Source organism: Canis aureus, chromosome X, assembly GCF_053574225.1.
Source record: "Canis aureus isolate CA01 chromosome X, VMU_Caureus_v.1.0, whole genome shotgun sequence".
Taxonomy (NCBI): Eukaryota; Metazoa; Chordata; class Mammalia; order Carnivora; family Canidae; genus Canis; species Canis aureus.
In genome coordinates, this window is record NC_135649.1 from 48,569,890 (window position 1) to 48,592,846 (window position 22,957).

Here is a 22,957-nt window from a genome sequence, read left to right on the forward strand (position 1 = left end):
AACAGCAGACCTCTCCACAGAGACCTGGCAGGCCAGAAAGGGCTGGCAGGATATATTCAGGGTCCTAAATGAGAAGAACATTCAGCCAAGAATACTCTATCCAGCAAGGCCCTCATTCACAACAGAAGGAGAGAGAAAGAGCTTCCAAGACAGGCAGCAACTAAAAGAATATGTGACCTCCAAACCAGCTCTGCAAGAAATACTAAGGGGGGACTCTGTAATAGACAGAGGAAGTCCAAGGGAACAATCCACAAAAACAGGGACTGAATAGATATCATGATGACACTAAATTCATATCTTTCTATAGTAACTCTGAACATGAACAGGCTTAATGACCCCATCAAAAGGCGCAGGGTTTCAGACTGGATAAAAAAGCAAGACCCATCTATTTGCTGTCTACAAGAGACTCATTTTAGACATAAGGACACCAACAGCCTGAAAATTAAAAGTTGGAGAACCATTTACCATTCAAATGGTCCTCAAAAGAAAGCAGGGGCAGCCATCCTTATATCACATAAATTAAAGTTTATCCCAAAGACTGTAGTAAGAGATGAAGAGGGACACTATATCCTATTTAAAGGATCTATCCAACAAGAGTACATAACAATCATGAAGATTCATGCCCCGAATATGGGAGCTGCCAAGTATATCAATCAATTAATAACCAAAGTTAAGACATACTTAGATAATAATACACTTGTACTTGGTGACTTGAAAACAGCGCTTTCTAAAATCGACAGATCTTCTAAGCACAACATCAACAAAGAAACAAGGGCTTTAAATGATACACTGGACCACATGGATTTCACAGATATTTACAGAACTTTACATCCAAACTCAACTGAATACACATTCTTCTCAAGTGCACATGGAACATTCTCCAGAAAAGACCACATACTGGGTCACAAATCAGGTCTTAACCGATACCAAAAGATTGGGATCGTCCCCTGCATATTCTCAGACCATAATGCTTTGAAACTAGAACTAAATCACAAGAAGTTTGGAAGGATTTCAAACACGTGGAGGTTAAGGACCATCCTGCTAAAAGATGAAAGGGTCAACCAGGAAATTAGAGAGGAACTAAAAAGATTCATGGAAACTAATGAGAACGAAGATATAACCATTGAAAATCTTTGGGATACAGCAAAAGCAGTCCTGAGGGGGAAATACATTGCAATACAAGCATCCATCCAAAAACTGGAAATGACTGAAATACAAAAGCTTACCTTGCAACTAAAGGAGCTGGAGAAGGAACAGCAAATGAAACCTTCACCCAGCAGAAGAAGAGAGGTAATAAAGATTCAAGCAGAACTCAATGAAATAGAGACCAGAAGAACTATGGAACAGATCAACAAAACTAGGAGTTGGTTCTTTGAAAGAATTAATAAGATAGATAAACCGTTAGCCAGTCTTATTTAAAAGAAGAGAGAAAAGACTCAAATTTAAAAAATCATGAATGAGAAAGGAGAGATCACCACCAATACTAAGGAAATACAAACGATTTTAAAAACTTATTATGAGCAGCTTTAAGCCAGTAAATTAGGCAATCTAGAAGAAATGGATGTATTTCTGGAAAATCACAAACTACCACTGGAACAGGAAGATGTAGAAAACCTGAACAGGCCGATAACCAGGAAGGAAATTGAAGCAGTCATCAAAAACCTCCCAAGACACAAAAGTTCAGGGCCAGAGGACTTCTCAGGGGAATTCTATCAAACGTTTAAAGAAGAAACCATACCTATTCAACTAAAGCTGTTTGGAATGATAGAAAGAAATGGAATACTTCCGAACTCATTCTATGAGGCCAGCATCACCTTAATTCCCAAACCGGACAAAGACCCCATGAAAAAGGAGAATTATAGACCAATATCCCTGATGAACATGGATGCAAAATCCTCAATAAGATACTAGCCAATAGGATCCAACAATACATTAAGATTATTCACCATGACCAAGTGGGATTTATCCCTGGGATGGAAAGCTGGTTCAACACCCGTAAAGCAATCAATGTGATTGATCATATCAACAAGAGAAAAAACAAGAACCATATGATCCTCTCAATAGATGCAGAGAAAGCATTTGACAAAATACTTCAAATTCCTGATCAAAACTCTTCAGAGTCTAGGCATAAAGGGAACATTCCTCAGCATCTTAAAAGTCATCTATGAAAAGCCCACAGCAAATATCATTTTCAATGGGGAAACACTGGGAGCCTTTCCCCTAAGATCAGGAACAAGACAGGGATGTCCACTCTCACCACTGCTATTCAACATAGTGCTAGAGGTCCTAGCCTCAGAAATCAGGCTACAAAAAGAAAAAAAGGCATTCAAATTGGCAAAGAAGAAGTCAAACTCTCCATCTTCGCAGATGACATGATACTGTCCCTAGAAAACTCAAAAGACTCCACCCCAAGATTGCTAGAACTCATACAGCAATTTGGCAGCATGGCAGGATACAAAGTCAATGCCCAGAAATCAGTGGCATTTCTATACACTAACAATGAGACTGAAGAAAGAGAAATTAAGGAGTCAATCCCATTTACAATTGCACCCAAAAGCAGAAGATACCTAGGAATAAACCTAACCAAAGAGGTAAAGGACATATACCCTAAAAACTATAGAACACTTCTGAAAGAAATTGAGGAAGACACAAAGAGATGGAAAAATATTCCATGCTCATGGATTGGAAGAATTAATATTGTGAAAACGTCAATGCTACCCAGGGCAATTTACACATTTAATGCAATCCCTATAAAAATATCATGGACTTTCTTCAGAGAGTTAGAACAAATTATTTTAAGATTTGTGTGGAATCAGAAAACACCCCGAATAGCCAGGGGAATATTGAAAAAGAAAACCAGAGCCGGGGACATCACAATGCCAGATTTCAGGTTGTACTACAAAGCTGTGGTCATCAAGACACTGTGGTACTGGCACAGAAACAGACACATAGATCAATGGAACAGAATGGAGAATCCAGAAGTGGACCCTCAACTTTATGGTCAACTAATATTCGACAAAGTAGGAAAGACTATCCACTGGAAAAAAAGACAGTCTCTTCAATAAATGGTGCTGGGAAAAATGGACATCCACATGCAGAAGAATGAAACTGGACCATTCTCTTACACCATACACAAAGATAAACTCAAAATGGATGAAAGATCTAAATGTGAGACAAGATTCCATCAAAATCCTAGGGGAGAACACAGGCAACACCCTTTTTGAACTTGGCCACAGTAACTTCTTGCAAGATATATCCATGAAGGCAAAAGAAACAAAAGCAAAAATGAACTATTGGGACTTCATCAAGATAAGAAGCTTTTGCACCGCGAAAGAAACAGTCAACAAAACTAAAACACAACCTACAGAATGGGAGAAGATATTTACAAATGACCTATCAGACTAAGGACTATTATCCAATATCCATACAAAACTTATTCAACTCAACAGCAAAGAAACAAACAATCCAATCATGAAATGGGCAAAAGACATGAACAGAAATCTCACAGAGGAACACATAGACATGGCCAACAATCACATGAGAAAATGCTCTGCATCACTGGCCATCAGGGAAATACAAATCAAAACCACAATGAGATACCACCTCACACCAGTGAGAATGGGGAAAATTAACAAGGCAGGAAACCACAAATATTGAAGAGGATGGGGAGAAAAGGGAACCCTCTTCCACTGTTGGTGGGAATGTGAATTGCTGCAGCCCCTCTGGAAAACTGTGTGGAGGTTCCTCAAAGAGTTAAAAATAGAACTGCCCTACGACCCAGCAATTGCACTGCTGGGGATTTACCCCAAAGATACAGATGCAGTGAAACACCGGGACATCTGCACCCTGATGTTTATAGCAGCAATGTCCACAATAACCAAACTGTGGAAGGAGCCTCAGTGTCCATCAAAAGATGAATGGATAAAGAAGATGTGGTCTATGTATACAATGGAATATTACTCAACCATTAGAAATGACAAATACCCACAATTTGCTTCGACGTGGATGGAACTGGAGGGTATTATGCTGAGTAAAATAAGTCAATTGGAGAAGGACAAACATTATATGGTCTCATTCATTTGGGGAATATAAAAAATAGTGAAAGGGAATAAAGGGGAAAGGAGAGAAAATGAGCGGGAAATATCGGAGAGGGAGACAGAACATGAGAGACTCCTAACTCTGGGAAACGAACAAGGGGTGGTGGAAAGGGAGGTAGGCGGGGTGGTGGGGGTGGGGGTGACTGGGTGACGGGCACTGAGGGGGGCGCTTGATGGGATGAGAACTGGGTGTTATGCTATATGTTGGCAAATTGAACTCCAATAAAAAAAAAAAGAAAAAAGAGCTCTAGGGAGTTGTAAAAATAAACAGATCACAAATACACCATTAATATCAGCAACGCCACCAATAACAACAGTAGTCAGGTTCTATTCTTTAAACCCTAGGATTTACATGTATGATTTTGATGGGGTGAGGGGACAAACATTTCTTTAAACATCTTAATGAGATATTATGTTGCAAAGGGTGTGGAAAATTGTCATTCTCATACACCCTTGGTGGAATTATAAATTGCTGCAAGCTTTTGAAGGCAAATTAAGAATGTGCATGCTCCTTCTAAAAATGAGGAAAATAAATGGCACAAATATTGACAAATTAGGGGCACCTTGGTGGCTCAGTGTTTGAGCATCTGCCTTAGGCTCAGGATGTCATCCCGGGGTCCTGGGGATCAAGTTCCGCATCAGGCTCCCCACAGAGAGTCTGCTTCTCCTTCTGCCAATTTATCTCTCTCTCTCTCTCTCTCTCTCATGAATAAATAAATAAAATCTTTTTTAAAATTGACAAAGTTAAGTAATATATATTAGACATGAGAGTGTTTCTATAGCAGGAGTTCAATTGTTTCTAAAACCAAAAATATAGTTAAAAATAAAGACCTTAAACTGTATTCATATTTTAATCTTAAACTTGGTGAGATCTTTCAGAAAAAAAATAAGATATGATATATACCTAAAGTTCAATATAGTTTACAGATTAATTTCTATTAATCTTTAGCTAAATCAGATAAAATTCAAAATTTTACTTAAAAATCCACACATAGTAATGACCAATATATATAAGATTATTACCTACACTATATCTCTCTTCCCTGTGTGTATGCATATACTGATGAATGGTATATAGTCAGTGTTAATGAGGGTTATTTTTGAATGATAGGGTGAATTATCACTTCCAATTTTGTACTAAAACTGGTTATAATATTTAAGTAAGCATATATGTGTGTGTCTATACAAATAAACAGATTATTCAAAAAATTTGAGAATTTAAGTAATTATTAAAATTATTGATTTTGAAATATTGATAATGAATGAATAAAATATGCATGACCTTTTAGACACCAATTTCATAAAAATTTATCACACAAAAATAATGGGCATACTTAAGTAAAAATATATGTGAGAATATTCACTTAATCACAGTATGTAACAGTGAACAATTTTTTTTTTTTTAGGTCAGCACAAAGTTTATTAGCCGCATCTGCTCAGAAGGACCTCTTTTGAACAGGACTATTCCTCTAACATACCAGCCAGAAAACAGCCCCATGTGCAGGGCCTCACTTCTGTTCATCTCAAGTCATACTAGAAACATATTTTAGAACAAAGGCAGTTGTCCTGGGGTTCCCTGGGAATGACTAATGTGTGAGATTGTCTGGAGCCCCATGAAAAACATTCAAGGTTCTAAGTTCCAGGAACCTGGTTTTTGCCCAGGTCCACACCCAAGGAACAGAAACTCTCCTTTCAGATAAACAATATATTGCACAAAAGAATGAATGATATCTTAACAGAGAAATATCTAAGATGCAGAGCAAGATCTTGCTCTGTAAAAATATCAAATTCTACCTATACTATAAAAAGCGATTCCTAAATGCCCAGCAACCCCACCATCCTTGACCTCCAAGAGTAACAGTTGGTCTCCTAAGCAGTGAGGAAGTGGAGACTAGACAGAGAGAATTATTGTGCAAAGCTTCACAGGCATATTAGATTGGCAGGATCATTTTAGGAGAAGGAATGGGTGTGGCCAGCTTGGGAGGCAGGGGAGGAGACTGTTAAGCAGAAGAGGTTTATTTCCTATTCCCTTCTTTTGAGGGGAGCTTCACATGATGGGCTGAAGCAGAAAGCTCTCAATCTCTGCAGAAACAAAGGAATTTAGGACTTGAATCAGGAGTGAGGGGAAGAAGGAAGGAAAAGATTATCCTAGACATGAGGGAACCAGAAGAGAGAAATGGAATCCCATCACATGTCTCTGCTCCCTACCAATGGCCAATGCTGTGGGCACCACCACATTAGCCCTCGAACGTTGACATTCGAACGTTGACATTCCTCCCACACTGGAAAGAAGCCACTCCAAGTGCCTGAGCCCTCTAAGTACCTCCTAACTGTCCTGGCCTACCCTCAGAACTCCTGTACCTCCCAAAACAGCAGCTGGCCTAAAATCCTAGTTAGAGCCATCACTAACATCTATTCTGATTCATTGGCACCTCTTTCATACCTGTAGTATGGTTTTACTTCCCACTCCAAAACCCAGAGTTAACTTAACCAGCTTTGAATGGGTTTTCCATTCTTAGAGAGCAACATCATGATGTAGGGGGTAGCAGGGACAAAAAATACAGGAAGAACAGGAAATGTAGTTCCTAGTAGTCAGAAGGAATCAAAGGTCCATCCGTGTAGAAATGGCTGGAGTGGAAGATGTAAGCCTCATCCATGGTGTTCTGGCCAACGAATAGTGGGTCACCATTTGGCATGATTTCCTCAATCTTCATACTGTTTCTGAAAATTTCCATTTCCTCAGTGTTCAAGTGTCTCAGATCATGGGGCAGATCTGGCTCTGGAACTGCCTGTGATGCAGGGTCTGGGAGAGGCTCCAGCCTCAGCTCTGGTCCCAAGTCTGGCTCTGACACTCCCTGGGGTACCACGTCTAGCGTAGGCTCCAGCATGGGCTCCAGTGGTGGCCCCAGATCCAGCCCAGCCGCGAGCAGTGGCTCTAACTCCAGGCATGGCTCTTACTGTGGCAATGGGGCTAGTCCCATCTCCAGCTCAAAGGACTCTGCTTCTGGCTCTGGCTTAAGCTCCAGCGGTTGTTGCAGCTCATCTACCTGTCTGTTAGAGACCAAAATGAGCCTATGTTTCAGGTATTTCCTCCGTTCTTCGAGATTAACTTTCTCCTGGTAGTAGCACCCAAAAGCCTCATCCCGGGGGATTACGGGGTAGAGGAAGCACAGTGGGTTCTCAGGTATGTTCTCTTCGGTAAGCAGCTGGTAGTGGCGAATGATTTTGGTCAGTGGGAGAGACTGTATGTAGCACTTCCTTGGTGAAGGGTTGCAGAGAGTTGATGAGCACCTTATCATCATCCTGGTGTTCCACCCAGGAGCAGGTGATGCCCCCTTCTGATGTTTCACTGAAGCGCAGGAGAAAGGTGCCGGAGATGGTCTTCTTCAGCAGCCTACGTTCCTTGCTCCAGCTCACAAAGCCCATGATGCATCCATCATTCCAGAGATCCTTCAAGTGGTCATGTACCAGCTCCAGAATTTTGTCTAACCACGTCCAGAATGGTAGCTTGCCGGGAGGGCTCTCTCGCTTAGTGAAGTTGGCCCAGGATAACAATGCGCCCTCAGTCCTAGAGTTCTGACCAAAGAGCTTGTTCCTCAGCATGTTCAGCTGGTCTGGGTCAAGGCCTCGGCCAACATAGGAGAACTGCCAACTGAGAGCAGGGCCCAGCAAGCTCCAGGGTGCCATGGGAGGGCTGGAGAAGAACTGCTGATTCAGGAATTTGAGCTAAGCAGATTGAACCAAAGAACCGAGGCCCAGGCAATGAAAACTTGGTTCATATTGGAAATAATCACCACAGGGAGGGTGTCCGTTTTCAGCTCCTCCTTCAGACCCTGGTAGGTGTATTTGACTGTAATGCTGATAATGTGCAGTTCCTCTGTCACACCCAGCATGCCCTTATTGCAGCCCTTTCCTGGGCCACCTGAATGTTGTTCCACCAGAGTCAGGTAACCGAAGTCCCAAATTAAGCCCTGACTCTGCCCCTTCTCAGGGGTCAGGGTTTTCTGGTTTGAGGTTAGAATGTTGAACTTCTGGAAGCCTTGTGATTGGGGATTCTTGTCAATGGAGACTTCTGCAGTCAGTGACTCATTGCCTTCCTGGAGTCTCACCAGGAGCCTGTCTTGAGGATGAGGGGTCGGTGGGGAGTTTGGGACATGCAGGGCTGGGTTTCTACCACGAAGGCTCTGTGGAGCAGGCACTGTAGCAACTCCATGACCTGGGCCTTCCGCAGGTCAACCCCTGCGGTCAGAGGGTCATAGCTAACCAGGTGATTTAATCCCTTCAGCTCCTCCAACAGCTGGTGCAGGTGGAACAAGAGCTTGGCTCCAGCTGTGAACCACTTCCCCAGCTGTTCCAATCCTCCTTCCTGAGGGGCTCCAATGCAGGCTTTCTGCTGCTGGGCTTTCCGTTCCTCCAACTTAGGCAGCAGTAGCTCAATAGGGGTAGTTAATCGGCCTAGCAATGCTTTGGTGGCATCCAGTACCTCCTTTCTCCTTCTGTCCAGTTCATTGAGAGTTTCCTGCTGAAGCTGGTGCTGTCTCATCTGATGGGAGTCTAAGGAGAATTTCTTCGCTTGGGCCTAGATCTTATATCAGAAGCAGAAGACATCCTGCTGGTTTTTCAGTTGGGAGATGGATTTCACTAGCCTCTCCATCATAGCCTTTAATTCCAGGATCCAGGACTCAATCTCATCCTACAGGTGTTTTGAGGGCTGGATCTCCTTCCTCCAACTGAGCCCTCTGAGCCTGGGTCAGAATTCTTTTTTCTTCCAGAAGGAGATTGAAGATCATCTCAGCTAACTGGGTAGGGCCCTGGGGAAGGGCCTGAATGTCCCGATAGAATTTTTGCAAGTTGTGCTGTAATAAAAAGCACTTAGGGTCCTGGCTGCAGCGGCCACACTCATACTTCAGTTGGTCCATGAAGTAGAAGAACAGCATGTTCGCCTTGGAATCATCATTGACCAGGGCAGCCTCCTGCCAGTTCTGATCTTCAATCCAGACAGCCAAGTGTTGTCGAATGTCCACTGCAGGCTATCTGAGTAGAGCTGATGCAGCTGATCCTGAAATGTGTTGTCAAGATTCTGTAGCATCTCCCACTGTGCCATTTGGGGTCTGAGTCTGAAGGATGCATGTTCCCAACTGGAAATATTGCTGGACTAAATCATCCAGAGTCTCATGATTGCTTATCACTACTAAGAGGCTCAGGCTCCCTTCCGTCCAGCCAACAGTGAACAATTTTAAAAGGACCTAAAACACATATATAACTGATTGGTTAAATTAAAAGATGTACACATTCATCTGACTAGATTAAAGGAAATTGGGTGGAACTATATGTATTGTCATGGAAAGATATCTAATATATACTGTTAAGAAAAAAGGGGATCCCTGGGTGGCGCAGCGGTTTGGCGCCTGCCTTTGGCCCAGGGCGCGATCCTGGAGACCCGGGACCGAATCCCACGTCGGGCTCCCGGTGCATGGAGCCTGCTTCTCCCTCTGCCTATGTCTCTGACTCTGTGTGTGTGTGTGTGTGTGTGTGTGTGTGACTATCATAAATAAATAAATTTTTTTTTAAAAAGCGAGTTGCTACACCATATACCCTATATGATCCTTTTCTGCACACGTGCTCACACACAGAGAATGAGACAGAATGAGAGGTTGATATTTTGCAAAGAAAATAACAGGAAGAGCTACCTTGAAAAGGGAGGGGAGAGATATACAGGAAAATCTCCCTTCTTAATTTAAATAATTTTGTATCATTTGAATTTTTGCAGCAAGCATATATAGTTTGTAATCAGAAAAAAATCTTAGTTAAAATTTTTAACTAAGGAGGAAATCTTATTGAATAGTGATTCATAAAATGATGTAAAATATATTTATTGACTTGAAATATGTTCACGGTTCATTGCTAAGTAAAAGGAGCAACCTGCACACATTTGTAGGTGTGTGATAGAATTAGAAAGATATGTGTAGAATATGTTTTAGTATGGTCTCATTTTTGCAATAGAAATATGTGTGCTTCCCTAAAGAAGATTCTTCTGAAGGAATGTTCTCTAAGCTATAAATAGAGAATATTTCCACAGATTTGACAGGTGAAGGAGACGCAAAGACAATTTTATTACCTGTGTTATACAGTTCTATTTCATTTGATTTTTTAAAAGATTTTATTTATTTATTCATGAGAGACACACACACACACACACAGAGAGAGAGAGAGAGAGAGAGAGGCAGAGACAGAGGCAGAGGGAGAAGCAGGATCCATGCAGGGAGCCCGATGTAGGACTTATTCCTGGGACCGCAGGATCACACCCTGAGCTGAAGGCAGATGCTCAACCGCTGAGCCACCCAGGTGTCACTCATTTGATTTTTACAAGGATGTATTACCTTTGAAATCAGAAAAATAGGGATTAAAATTAGAAGCATGAAAAAATTTTGTTTTACAAAATAAGGTACAAATATATTTGCTCACATTGAAAGATATTTACAACTTATGGCTAAATTTAAAATGTAAATGTAATTTAAAATTAAAATTGTATGTACCTATATATTTGTGCTTAGAAAATTTTAAAGTATGAACAAACCTACAGAAACACAACTGAACATCTAAATTATAGGTTTCTAAGTAAATTGTATTTTCTCCTTTATCTTTTCTGAATCCTATAGATTTTTCTCAATGAGGAAGTATAACATCTATAATCAGAAAGAAGCTGCAAACCTGATCCTATTTTATCTTTAGTAAATCCTACGTTTTTCTCAATGAGCAAGTAGAGCTTTTACAATACAAAAGCTGTCAACAAGATCCTATTTTTTCTTTAAGCCTTGAATGTGCACACACACACACACACACACACACACACACACATTCTCTTTAGTTGAGAATGGAAGATTCCTTAAGACTGAGATGGCTCCCTGCCTGCTCTGAACAGACGATGGTAGTTGTTCCTACTCTGCTTTGTGTATATTGTGGGAGGAGTAAGCTGATGAGGAAGAGAGGAGGAGAAGGAAGGGAGAGGAGGGTAGGCAGAGGGAGTGGGGAGAGGGAAGAGGAGGATGGGGAGGAGAAATGGATACCATAGACTAGAGGCCTGGCTGACTTGCCTAGAGAAAATCTCAGCAGATGCTGCCTGTCCCTGATGTATTTCTTAGGCTATGCAAACTTCTGGAAAGCTCTGTCTGGAGGTTAAAGTAGCAGTCTCTCTTTGCTTTACTTCTACCTTCCTACCTTCCCTCTCAGCATTCCCATTCTGTGATATTCAAGCTGCCATTCTGACTTTAAACTCCAAGCAGCATTCATTTGTATTTTCTTTTCTTTTATTTGTATTTTCTAAATATTCTCCAATTCACATGTATCATTAGTACAGGGTGATTTTCTATTTCCTTTAGGGGATGCACATGAGCTAGATGTCAGTGTTGTGATTGAACCTCAGAATATTAAGATACTATAGGGCTACAAAGCACAATCATGACCTGATAGACAAAACATTGGAATGAGAGTCAGATGATAAAACCAGGTACTTGAGTCCTTGGGAATGTCACTACTATCTTATTGTTAAAGTTATTTTATGTTGAAATTTTCCATATAATTCATTTTACTTTTCTCTCTTTATGCAGCATCTTTTTATTGTTAAAAGGCATAATTCAGTGTTTAAAAGAATAAAATGAATTGTACTCATTATAGAAAATCAATTGAATCAATACAGCTGGGGACTAAAGGATTCCCAAGACCCAGGCAATGGCCTGCTTCTCCAGCATTACTTGTTAGCCATGTTAATGACTGGGTAACCATGACAACCATCAGGACTCAGACACCAAACCCAGGCTCTTCACCACTAGATTATGCTGCATCTTAATGAACATGTCTAGGAGGGCCCCACCAGCAGACTCTGGCAGACAGAATTGCACAAACAGCCTGAAAGAGAGAGGAAAAAAGGAAATTGCCTTCCTCAAAAGAGGAGGAACACCAAGAGCCCTCAAAGGCCCCAAGAATACAAGGAGTATAAAAGTATCACACACTCCCAACCCAGCCCACCCCACCTCCAGACACACAGACACACATAGATAGGAAACCAAAGTAGCAAGGAAAGAAATGACATTGATGTGGGATGTCACAAAAGTTCTCTTTTTCCACACCATGTGATATACATTTGGCCTCTGCTGTCTGAGCCTCTGGTTTTCTCCTGCTTCCCATTTCCCTTCTCCATTTCCATAATCTGGCTTCTTCTAGCCAGCTGGTTCACCCTCAGGGTCTGTAGGCTGATGATACCCACATCTTTTATCTTGCACACGAAGTCCAGATCCATGTGATCAACTGGTCAGTGAAGAGCTCCATTTGGACAACTCACTGGCTCCTAAAATTCAGCTTTTCCCAACTTGAGCTCCTCCTCCTCCTCCTCCAACTGTTCCTCTTCTTCCCCTTTCTCCTCCTCTCCTCTTCCAAGGGGTCTCACTCTCAGTGAAGGGCACTAACAACCCACTCCACTGCCCAAGCCAGACTTCCTTCTCCACTGCACCCCCACATCCCACCCATTTACCTCTGAAATGTCTCTCATCAGTCCACATTTCCTGGTTATCACTTCTGCCAACCTAGCCCAATCATCTCTCTCCTGGATGATGGCAACAGGCTCCTAAACTGGTCTACCCACGCTAGAGGGTGGGGCTGAGAGTGGTTCCAACACACTCTGCAGCCAAAGTGATCTCCCTCAAATTTGAGTTCCTTCACATCTGACTTAAAGTATCTCAATGCCTAGCTTGCCACTACACTGGGAATAAGGCCAAACAACTTTATGGGCAGATAAGGCCTTCCACAGCGCCCTTCCTGCCTACTCCTTCACTGTTTTGGACATACTGAGCTTATTAATGATCTCTGAATGTATCATTCTCTGTCTCACCTCCTAGCTTTGGTACATGTTGTCCCTTCTCCTGGAATGCACTCTTTCTTCCCCTTTATCTGGCTGGTCCCCAGGGCTGGTCCCTCAACCTTGACTAGCATGTTGGATGTGTGCATATTCTGCTGACATACTTGAGCAAGCAAGTCCCTCCTGTCCTATAGTCTATTTTGTCACATCCATTGTGGCTGGCTTTTACTTGTTTAACTTTCAGAAGGAAGCCTTATTTCCAAACTCTTTGATGTGTGTATATGTGTGCGTGTGTCTATATTTCTCTTCTTGAAGAAAATTTGGTTATAGGATGACTTAATCATTTATTGCCAGAGATTGAGTTTAGTCCTTTGTCTATAGTCATGTATTCCATTAATCATCTAGTGTATTTTCTTATTACTGGTCTTTATTCATGTGCAAGAATATTTGTGATCTTATGTTTCTTGTAAGAAGGGCTCTATAGTCAGACTGCATAGGTACAAACCTTGATTTTATTGTTATGTGTATGACTTTGAAGAAGTCACTTAATCTTTCTCTTTTTTTAAAAAAAAGATGCTATTTACTTATTTATTTATTAGAGAGAGAGAGAGAGAAAACACATATGAAAGTGAGGAGTGGGGGAGGACAGAAAGAGAGGGAGAGGGAAAGGATCTTGAGTTAGAAGCCCTAAGGGGCTGGATCCCAGGACCCTGAGATCATCACCTGAGCTGCAAGAGTCTGGTGGCCTGATCAAATGAGCTACCCAGGTGCCCCTGTCTCTTAACTTCTTTATGCATTTTTCTTATGTGAAAAATATAATTTTCATACAGTATTTGTGAAATATATATGATACAGATTGTAGAATGTTTAGAGAAGTGCCTGGCACATAGTAAATACTCAGTGAATTTTAGTCAAAGGTGTCATCCTGAATGCAGTTTTCCTTTGCATATGCCTTTTTCTCTAAAGAACAGAGAAGCTACTGTCTCTGTGTTTGGAGTCTGTAGCCATTGAGTCTCTTCCAGTCATCGTTTTTCAAACATACTTTACTCTCTCAGCTTTCTGCTCAATTGTAAGTTGAGAGTTAAATATATCCAAAGATTATTCCAGCTTCAAAGACCACAAAGGAATTAAAGAGAACTGGTAAGTACTTAATTGAGAAAACATTAATTTGGCAATTGTTCCTGTGATTTTGGACATTATGAATCAAATGTCTGGCTAGAGTGAGAGAAATAGAAATTCAGTCTTCAAATAAAATTAGGTGTGTGATATAATTTTGGTTTATCTTGTTGAAGTATAAATTAATAATCACTATAAGGTCCAAATAATAAGGTCTAAGTATGCAAGCAAAAACTCTCCCACCCACTATCTCCTAATTAGCTGACATTTTAAGGTAGGATGGTTTTGAATGACCAGCCAACTGCAAAATAGATTTCCTTTGTTTCTTTCATTCTCTGCTCATTGAGTTAGAATAAATCACATCATTAAGAAGCTTCTCTGGGCAGGCAGTCTACAGAAGGGGGTGAATGAAGGTGAGCCACATGAAAAGGTATTAGAATCATGGGCATTTAAACTACCCCCTTATCTTGTAACTCAGTGTATCAAGGTGTTAGGATTCTCCAGAAACCAGGAGCCCTCACTGCAGAATGCACATTAGTTCACCAATCATACTGCCTTTTTTAGGTTTATGGATGGCCCAGGGCCATATATATCAAGAACAATCTCTTGATATTAAAAGAGGGAAAGAAAAAGAGTAGAAGGAAAAGAGATAGAGAATAGTTATTAAGTTCATGGTATATACTTTATCCTAAATCTTGGACCTATGCCTGTCAATATCTAGCAAAATGTCCTGATTACTTTTAAAAATTATGAATGAAAATATTTTAAATTTAACGCCATTATTTATGTACTTTTAATTCACAAGCACCTTCCCAAAAGCATTAGAAAAACTTTTTTTTTCAAATTTTTGTTTAAATTCTAGTTAGTTAACATATAACATAATATTGGTTTCAGGAGTAGAATTTATTGATTCATCACTTACATGTAATACCCAGTGCTCAACACTGTGCCCTCCTTAATACCCATTACCTATTTAGCCCATCCCCCACCCATCTCCCCTCTGGCAACCCTGTTTGTTCACTATAGTTAAGACTCTCTTATGGTTTCCTTGCCTCTCTCTCTTTTTTTCCCCCTTCACCTATGTTCATCTGTTTTGTTTCTTAAATTCCACACGATTGAAGTCATATGGTATTTGCCTTACTCTGATTGACTTATTTTGCTTTGCATAATACAGTCTAGCTCCATTCATGTCATTGCAAATGACAAGATTTCATTCTTTTTGCTGGCTTAGTAATATTCCTGTGTGTGTGTGAGTGTGTGTGTGTAAAACACATCTTTGGGCAGCCCAGGTGGCTCAGCGGTTTAGCGCTGCCTTTGGCCCAGGGCCTGATCCCGGAGTCCCGGAATCGAGTCCCACGTCAGGCACCCTGCATGGAGCCTGCTTCTCCCTCTGACTGTGTCTCTGCCTCTCTCTCTCTCTCTCTCTCATGAATAAATAAATAAAATCTTAAAAAAAACCCACATCTTCTTTAATCTGAATGGGAATATTTTATTTTATTTATTTTAAAGATTTTCTTTATTCATGAAAGGCAGAGAGAGAAGTCATTTTATAAAATCTCCTTATAATTTTATAAAATCTCCTTAAAAATATAAATATTCATAAACTTTGAGAAGAGTCTTGGTTCATAGTCCCAGATAGCAGTCCAGCTGTGTACTCAACACTGTTCTCTCCGTCAAGCACGAGGTTTGCTTCTCCATCTGAGGCTCCCCACCACTTTGCCATCTTCCTTTAAGAAAAATCTTACTGATATACTCCTGGACTTAATTTTGTTTTTCTTTTTACCTACAGCTTTGAACTTAAGTTTTAGATTTATTCTGGTTCCCATTTGTTTAGAAACCAGCCTCAATGACTCAACTCAGTGACAAGGCAATAGGATATCAAGGCAATTTAGCAAGCATAACTAAGTATAAATAGGAAGAAATGAATTCTACATCACTCTTTTACAATCTAGAGACCTTTTTATGTAGTCAAAAACATTCTGCATGAATGACCTCAGTTTCTCTTTAACTGAAAACTTCCTGGGCTTCTGTTTGGGAAGAGTGGAGAGCAGATAGTACCCCTCAGCCATTAATAACTTTATCAGTTTGTGTGTATAAGTGCGTGTTTGAACGGGAGAATATAGGAAGAGGAGTTACAAGAGTGGTAATGGTGAGATTAATGAACATTTGAAGACCACTAACCAGAATCAGGAGCTAAGAGTATTGAGGTCACTGTTCAGGGCTGATCCTTTCACTGCTTCTGGCTTTCCATGGAGACTCTATTTTTAGAGACTGCTCTCAGTGAGTTACTTAGAAGGTATACATATAAAAAGTCCCAACTCCAGCCATGTCCATAACGGTTCATTCATCCACAGGCACCAAGGAAAGCTCCTCTTCCATAAGAGACCTATAGCAGATCCTACTGAGGCCTTAGCTACTTCAGGGTTGAGTTCCAATTTGAGGGCATGGAGAGTGAAATCAGAGCTTCCAGAAGGAAGGAAATAAATTTTATTGAGCTTCAACTGCGTGCCAGTTCACCACATCAGGACATATTATTGCCCCAAGAAAATTACTGAGTTTCACATTTTCAGGCAACAGAATGTTAGTGGGCTCCTCAGGAAGTGTAGTAATAGAGCAAAATCTCCTTGCTCTTGATTTCTAGCTAATTTTTACTTAGTCACAGGAAAGCTATTCAGTTTTATACATTAATCTTATAACTGGCCATTCACTAAAGTGGCTTATAGCTTCTAATGCCTTTCCATTTATTTTTTTGAATTTTCCAAGTATTAAATCACATAATCTACAAATAAAGATAAAAATTTGCTTCCTCCTTTCCAATATTTATACCTTCTTTTTCTTTCTCATATCTAATTGCACTGGGTTGCAACTTCTAGAACCATGTTAAAATATAATGATGATAGCACTGTTATTTTGTTCTTCATTTTGCTGAAAATGCTTCTGCAGTGTTTCCTCATTAATGAGTCTGGCTTTGACTTAAGATATATTTATCAATTTTATAAAATCTCCTTAAAAGTCATGATTATGGGATAAATATTAGCAAATTCTTTTTATGTATCTATAAAGATGATGGTATGATTTTCCTTCTTTAAAAACTGTTTTGATTAATTATAGCAGTAGATTTCTTAATATTCCCACATTTTTACATTACTGAAATGAAACCCAACAAAGAGTATTACTTCTAATGTAATGTTGGCTACTATTTGCTATATTTTATTTGATACTTCTGCATTGCTATTCCTAAGGAGGCCAAGTGTTCAGTTTTGGAATATTTATTGGGAAAACATGTTTATAACTTCCATAATTATAACTAGCTTTATAAAAGGGAATCTGGAAGCTTTATTATTTCTTTATGGTCTAGGATAGTTGAAATAACATGGAAATTATCTGTTTATTAAAGAACTATTTAAAATTTTAATCTGAGAAGTGGCAAGATAAAAATCTATACTGGCAGTAATGTGCAGAGGAGAGAGACCAGAAAAGAGTCTGGGAGTTATTGTAATGGTACAAGCAAAAGATGAATAAGGCCTGTTAAAAAGAGAAAGTGAAAAAAAATAAAAAAAAATAAAAAGAGAAAGTGGTGATAATCCTGGGATTGCAGTAGTGGTGATGGAAGCAAAAGACACTGCAATAAAAGGAAGGAGAGAATTTGGTAACCAATAGGATTGCCAAATAAAAGACAAGGTAGCAAACATTAATTGAGTGACCAAGTAGGAAGACTGTATGATCCAATGCACCTTTTGATAGGTAAATGCCCTTTTTCTTGGGCAGCTCCAGTGATTGTATAACTGGAAAAATTACCATTTTGAATAATGAGGATAGAGCAGTGGTGGAAAGAACAGCCTTTAGTGTTCATGCATGATTTGTTTTATGAGGTTAGAAATTTATGTCTGTTTTTTTTTAGAACGGGGACAATGGTAAAACCTTTTATGACACCACTGAGTTTATTTAAGAAAAAGATGCAACTTCCTTTCTTCCTTTCCTGCAGAACTGAAATAATAACAGAATGGTAAGAAAGTAAAATATATGAACACGATTCATAGAAGTTGAAGTAATTTTTTGGAGTGATTTAGGTTACACAAAAGAAGGATTTCTTTGTAGAAGGGGATACTTGATGTGAAAATGTTTAAGTCATTTGTCCTCCCAACTTTGTGACTGAAGAATTATGGAAATGTTAATGAATAGTATATTCTATATTCTGGAACCCAAATACCTTTTTTTTTTCAAAGATGTGTTTTGGGTCACAGATTATTTTTACAGTATTAAATAATTTTTTAAAAATAATTTATTTTGCATTAAAAGGGAAAATGAAAAATACCCTGTAAGCATAATTATAAATTTCTGAAAGAAAAATTATAAGTGTTTGTAAAAGAAATAGTTTAACACTTAAAAATATATTTTATTTAAATTCAACTTGCCAACATATAGTATAACACCCAGTGCTCATCTCAAGTGCTCTCCTAAGTGCCCGTCACCCAGTTACCCCATACCTCCCCACACCTTCCCTTCTGCAACCCTTTGTTTCCCAGAGTTAGGAATCTCTCATGGTTTGTCTTCCTCTCTAATGTTTCCCCTCTCAGTTTCCCTCCTTTCCCTTATAGTCCCTTTCACAAAATAGTTTAATACTTATTAGTAGTTGCATCTTATTGCAGAGTTGGAGATATTTACTTACAACTTCTGACTGATTTTTAGTAGATTTTTTTGTTATTCCTACCAAAGATAAAATGTAGGTTCACATAGACAGTAATGAGTTTCTACTAGTCAGTCTAAGTATATTGAATATTTAGTCCTCTTTGGATTTTATACTCAATTGAGTCACTGAAACCAATGAGCTCAAATGATTTCCGTGTACTTTTTATTATTGTCTCAAGTTTCATCCAGAGAAAGCTAAAATGAGTACTTCTTTTATTCAATTTGGAAATCAATTAAATTTCAAAACCATTTGGAAAGTAAAATCCACATGATAAACAGATATTTAGAAACTCTAATTTGCAGAGAAAAAGAACAATACACCAGAGATGGCACTGCTCTTCATTAAAACACATGCATTTTGCTCTAAGAGTGACTAACTGCCCTCCTAGATTATCTCTAGTGTCCTATGATCAGTTTTGATTTGTTCTGTCCCGTAACTGGCAGCAAGGCATTCTGAATGGAATTCCTCCACTTCCTTCCTGCCACTCCTCTTTACCAGAATAGTCAATACCAAGGGTTTTTTGAAGTGAAATAAGACTTTGGGATCTTCCAAGATGCAGCAGCTATTTTTTGTGTGTGCTGAACTCCTTAGCAGCGAACCAAAACTAGATGCTCTCAGACTGTGGTGTCCGAGGGAGCAGAATACAGACCAATCATCTAGACAGAAACTGTTTCTTTTCCATCAGCTATTCCCCTGCTACAGTCCAGAATTCAGAGAGGTCTCCTAGGTAAAGTTCTGAATAGACTTAAGAAGGAAGAAATACCCAGTATGTTAGGATTAGATTAGGGGAGTGAAGGCTGATAAAGAACACAATCATTAACTTCCAAGTACTCTTCCTTAACTCTTGGAAAGAGATAACAATTTCTTATATTGTTGGAGGATGGACTGTCATTTGCTTGTGAAATGGAAAAGGTTTTTGCAGCCGAGTTAATAAACTCAACTAGTAAAGAATAGTCCATTCAGGTCCCTTACTAAAATACAACTTATTCATAACTCTGCCCTTACATTTTAAGGAACAAAAATATGAATCCTGTTTTGCCAGAACTATAACTGACAGTGAAAATGTGACATGTGATGCTGAAGTCAAGAGACTTTCTTCTTTCACAAACATGAGAACTTAAAATGCAAACAAGTATTGACCTTCAAAATAGTTACCTTTGAAAGAAGCCATTTGCTTCTGTTGTCATTTTTTAAAATACATTGAAAATTGCTTTCAAAACTGGTTCCAAAGTTATACAGGCAAAGAAAACGAATCAAAACAAAAACAAAAACTGGTGTTATGCCTGCTTAGATATTTCTCATACTATAGCCATAAATTATTTTATATTTTACATAAATGACTTCCAAATTTTCTGAGCTGTGAATCTTCTACTTAAAGAGATTATTATAATAGTCTTCATAATAAACAGATAAAAGAGAAAGTACTCTGGAGAAAGCTGTGCTGGGGGATGCCCAAACTCCTGCTAACTTGCTATAATCTCAATCTTTTACCAGGTTTATAAGAAACTTGCTTGGAATTTAGAGCTCTATGGAACAGAGTTCGAAAGCCACAGTTTTATATGGTTGTATGTCTTGTATTAGAAAAGTTAGTAAGAAAGAGGTCTACTAAAAAGTAGTGCTGTCAAATTTCAGTGTGCAAGCCATTTACATGCTCAAGTGTGCAAAGTTACTTTTTCTTTTAAGAATATAATTTAATGAGCAATAAATAAAATCCTTTTTACTAACTCAACTTAATTTCTGTTTTGAGCCTGTCACTCCCCTAGAGCAGCAAAAATTTAATCACAGAGTTTGGGTTCTTTCCTTCTATCAAGATTGTGTTTAAATTTCAGTGGTAAAAGGAGAAAGGAGTGAAGATATCAGTTGGAAGTGGGTGGAAATCTGGTCCTTGAGCCACAGGTCACACAGGTCTGGGTTATTAGTCCTTGGAGATTGCTACTGAAAAGTCCCTTATGCCTGTCTTATGGCCCCTTCAACTCTAAAACCTCTATCAGAAAGGGAGACAGAACATAAAGACTCCTAACTCTGGGAAACGAACTAGGGGTGGTGGAAGGGGAGGAGGGCAGGGGGTGGGGCTGAATGGGTGACGGTCACTGAGGGGGACACTTGACAGGATGAGCACCGGGTGTTATTCTGTATGTTGGTAAATTGAACACCAATAAAAATTAATTTATTAAAATAAATAAATAAATAAATAAATAAATAATTTTAAAAAATAAAACCTCTATCAGATGCTTCCTTTCCATGTTAAAGCACAGGAACTCTGTAAGGTTGTCCAGGGTCCCATCCACCTCAACACAACCTTCATTCATTTCCTCTCTGGAATCTCTGCTCTCATTACTTCCTTTCCTTCTCTCCTCTCCACTGAGCTGGGGGAGGATTTTTCTCTAATCTTGGAAGAATCCTTCTGTTATTCTTGTTGTTTGCTTCAGAGGCTCCCAGAATAATGGGCTCAGGTTTTTATGGAAACACAAAAACCAGGAAACCCTGCTACAAACCTTCACTGAAGCACGGATATCTACATGAATGGCAGGAAAGCACAAGAGTGAAATACCCAGAAAAGCTATAAGAATACAGGTTAATATTTCAAAAATATTATCTTACACATGGCTAAGGTAGAAGAATGGATGTAAAATTATGCACATGTTAACGTCAGTGAAGAGGCATCTAATTCAGTAGCACAGCATTTCGATCAAGTTATGCAAATCATTATGCCAACATAATAGGGAGGGCTTTTTCATTTGTGAAATCCCAAGTGCTTTGTTCTTCCATAGACTACAGTACACAGAAATTATTAGAACAAAGGGAAATGGTTATAGGATGGGATAGAGCCCAGCTGAATGCTGAATGTATAAATGAAGCCCCCAAAACACCCTCTCATCAAGATTTTCTCCAGTGGCAGTAACTGCAGCTATAGTAGAATATGGGAGCCCCTTGGAACAGCATCAAAGGAAACTGATCTAGAGCGGGGAGTGACAGAGGGATGTGAATTAAAATGGCAATCAACTCAGGGATTGAAGGTTCTGCTGACAGGGCCATAATGGATGAGTCCAGACTGAGTCAAGATTAAAGCAAGATAGGAAGTACCTGTCAATCTAAGAGAATAGTCAGGCATGTTAGTTTCATGGCAGAATATATTGGGGAGGAGCACCTGGATGGATCAGTGGTTAAGCATCTGCCTTGGCTCAGGTCGTGATCCCGGGGTCTTGGGATCAAGTTATGCATCAGGCTCCCTGCGTGGAGCCTGCTTCTCCCTCTGCCTATGTCTCTGCCTCTCTCTCTCTCTCTCTCTCTCTCTCTCTCTCTCTCTCTCTCGCTCTGTGTGTGTGTGTGTGTGTGTGTGTCTCATGAATAAACAAATATTTTTTAAAAGAGTATACTGGGGAGAAGGTGTTGAAATTCAAGTGGGAGATGGATTGAAGTATTCTTCCTTAACGAGTAGTTGTGGCTTCTAGGACTTTCAGATAACATAAATTGAGAGAGACTATTGACAGGCAAATTCTCTTTGCTGTTAGTATAGTATGCTTTCATGCTACAGAAGTGAAGTCCACTCCCAATCCAAGTTGCCTCAGAGGAGTTATCATAATTAATGTTAGGCCTGTTTCATCAGTTCCACTGAGAGGAATTCTGCCTTCAGTATAGCCATGCAAGTCATCAAGTGGAGTGAGGATGGGAAGAGTGAATGCACTATTATCAGGAGACACCAAATAAATTAGTAATTACTACAACGTTGCCCTTTTTCCTGGCTGTGTGGGGATGATAGTCTGATCCTTTCTTGCCTAGTGAATGACCACCTTACACTTTTACATTCCATATAAACCATGACCATATAAAATACTCTCTGGTCCCTCTGCCAAATATAAGATACCAGATATTGTCTGTTTAATCACTATAATAGCTGATACTTGTATTGGACTTATTGTGTGCCAGGCCCTGTTTTAAGTGTTCTCCGTATGTTAATTCATGTAACCCTCACAACAAACCCCTGAGGTACATGCCTCCACAATCATCACCATTTCAGTGATGAACAAATTGATGAACATTGAGGTTAGCTGCCTTATCAATGTTACACAAGCTAGTAAATGGTAGTTCTGGAAAAGGTAAGCAAGCAGACAAGCAGTCAGGCAGACAGGCAGGAAGTATGGCTCAAGCATCCATAAACTGAACCACTTCACCTTTGTTACTTATGTACTTGACTAACTGGAG

The 22,957-nt window shown here is 39.6% G+C and overlaps 1 pseudogene; it reads right to left on the reverse strand.

The window, feature by feature from the left end:
- Positions 1 to 6,592: 6,592 nt before the first annotated feature.
- LOC144307711 (signal transducer and activator of transcription 2 pseudogene) lies at positions 6,593 to 9,332 on the reverse strand (annotated as a pseudogene).
- Positions 9,333 to 22,957: the final 13,625 nt, after the last annotated feature.